At 41.1% G+C, this 2,769-nt stretch overlaps 1 long non-coding RNA gene across 1 annotated transcript; it reads left to right on the top strand.

Annotated features, from left to right (window-relative positions):
* The first annotated feature begins 925 nt into the window (after positions 1-925).
* LOC308395943 lies at positions 926-2,247 on the top strand. Its single transcript, XR_013971494.1, has 2 exons — positions 926-1,381; positions 1,917-2,247. It is a non-coding gene; the product is annotated as an uncharacterized lncRNA (long non-coding RNA).
* Positions 2,248-2,769: the final 522 nt, after the last annotated feature.

Raw genomic sequence — 2,769 nt, 5'->3', positions numbered from 1 at the left:
CAGAACTTCTTTTGATGCTAAAAGAAATGACTCGTTTTGAACTGAAAAATAACGTGCTATACAGGAGACGGCAGTGTGACAACAAAACTGTGTATCAGCTAGTCCTTCCCTATGTGTTAAGATCATCTGTACTCAGTTCCCTTCACGATGAAATGGGACACATGGGAATGGAACGTACTCTTGAGTTGGCCAGAGCTAGGTTTTATTGGCCAAAAATGTCATATGATATTGAACTAAAAGTCAAAACCTGTTCAAGGTGTGTTAAAAGGAAAAGCCAACCAGAAAAAGCTGCACCCCTTGTCAGTATCAAGACTAGCAGACCTATGGAGTTGGTCTGCATGGACTTTCTGTCCTTGAAGCCAGACAGTCATAATACAAAAGACATTCTGGTTATTACAGAGCACTTCACTAAGTACGATGTTGCCATTCCTACAAAAGAAAAGGCCACAACTGTTGCTAGATGTCTGTGGGAGCAGTTCTTTGTTCATTACGGCTTCCCAGAGCGTCTTCACGGTGACTAAGGTTGCGATTTTGAATCACAGATTATTAAGGAGCTTTGTACCTTACTGGGTATAAAGAAAATCAGAACAAGCCCATATCATCCCAGAGGAAACCCAGTGGAGCGCTTTAACCGCACGCTACTCGGTATGCTGGGTACCCTAAAAGCCAAACAAAAGACAAAGTGGCGTGAGTAAACTTTGTCACGTCAATCTTTTCACTCATGCTTACAACTGCACGAGGAACGAGGTCACTGGGTTTTCACCCTACGAGCTCATGTTTGGGCGACAACCTCGGTTGCCCATTGACATAGCCTTTGGCTTACCAATCAGAGAAGGCTCATCCACTTCACACTCGCAATATGTAAAAAAAGTATTTGCACTCATGTCCAGCTCCTCCCCGAACCTAGAGTGAGGTGTATGTAACCCAGTGTTAAAAACGGGATTAAAAGTATAAATATTCATACTCTCACGATGGGAATAAATATTGATAAAAACAAAATTAATTATAATAAATACTGATAAAAAGCATGTAAACATAAGTTTAATATGTACATATGTATATGTGGTATATAGATGGTGTGGGGGCAGGACTTAGTCCTTTAGAGTGTGTTTGTCAGATCCACTGAGCGACCAATCATTGGCCGGTCTGACCCTCCCCCCAGTCTGTGCGCTGCTGAGACACCTGTGCGTGCCTTCGTGTGCCAGTAAGATACGCCAGAGACACAGACGGTGAAAGATCAGTTTACCCGTGCGGCGAAGAAGCTAGCTGGATAGTGAAAGTCCTTTTTTCGGCGAGAATAATAAGAGTGATACTGTATTCCAGAGGCCGTGAGCCAATGTGAGCACTGTGAAGCCCCGTGTAGCATTTGTTGCTTTGCATGGTAAGTCCCAGGCAGTACACGTGCGCTAGCATAGCATGCTACTTGCCGCTAGCTCCGATGCTAACTTCTGTTAGCCATTTTGCAATGAAAGTGCCTTTTCTGAGGCTAAAGCAATTAGCACTGAGTCTGCTGCACTGCATACGAGATGTTCTTTAAAGGTTTATGTCACATTACTGTGGTATTGATGTATAATGTATGGTTTTGTGCGACGTTATGTTAGCACATGTTCACTTTTCTCATGGTGCTAATTATAGTTCTGCACAATTAAGTATTAGCAACGTGAAATTAAGTGCCTTCACCTGCACTGTACTTAGCTGAAACTTGATAAGTCTCAAGCCAATGTGTATTTTTAATGCACTGCTGAGCTATTTTGTATTGTTTTAAATGTGTGTTTCCTATGCACTTTTTCCCTTTGAAATGAGAATAATTTGTTGTACAACATAGAAATTTAGAAGCACTACAAGCAACCAGTAGTAATAAGTTACAGGCATGATAGCTTAAATGTTGAACTACTGTGTTCTGGCCTGGTCCCCAGGTCAGGTTTTTTCCTTTGCTTATTTGGATTGGATTGGTTTTGAGGACCTGAGAAGAATCGAGGATCCCTTTTCCAGTACTGGATGGCGAGCCCAGCCCAAAGAGCCGGATGAACTGGTAGATTGTAACCCGACTGGTTACAAACACACTGAGTGACTACTGAACATTGAAAGACTGAAATTGACTTTTAAAAAAAAGACACAAAAGACAATATATCCTTAGGTCGACCATTTGTGGGGTTTATTTTATTTTGTTTTCAAGAAGCGCGCTCTACTTTTGTTAAATGTGCACAACTTTAATAATTGCTAATAAATGCAATTGTGTTTTCTACACCTACTGTGTACAAGTCCTCTGTTGTCATACACCCTTGGCTCCTACGAATCTAGAACCTGTCTGATCTGGTCCATATTTCCCTTCTGTCCGCGTACTGTGGTTAAAGGTAACTATACTGCCCGCACTACATGCAAAGAAGGCAAGAAGTAGCACTAACAGGTCTAGTATTGCACCACCAGTGTTACATGTACTTACACAGGAGTGGGTTACAAATGTAAAAACAAAGAATAACCTGATTTTTGTTTTTAAGAAAAATGAGAGCCACATATGAGGATATCCGTTTAAAATTTCGATAGAACACTAGCAGTATAATGTCCTCGTAAGTGGATATCAGGCCCCTGTAGAGCAAAATGGAGTATTTTGGTCTAAATAACCCAAAATGTGATGTCCACATATGTGGATGCCAGGTCCTAGGAGGTTAATATTCTGAATGTTCTGCTGGTGAAAGTGCATGTGATTCAGTGAGACAAAGGAAATTATATTGCTTCAATTATCTTTTATTAGAAGCAAGTATCACAGTT

The sequence above is a fragment of the Rhamphochromis sp. 'chilingali' genome, assembly GCF_963969265.1.
Source record: "Rhamphochromis sp. 'chilingali' genome assembly, chromosome: 4".
Lineage (NCBI taxonomy): Eukaryota > Metazoa > Chordata > Actinopteri > Cichliformes > Cichlidae > Rhamphochromis > Rhamphochromis sp. 'chilingali'.
The sequence above is the reverse complement of the archived record's forward strand: the minus strand, read 5'-3'. Positions and strand labels throughout refer to the sequence as shown.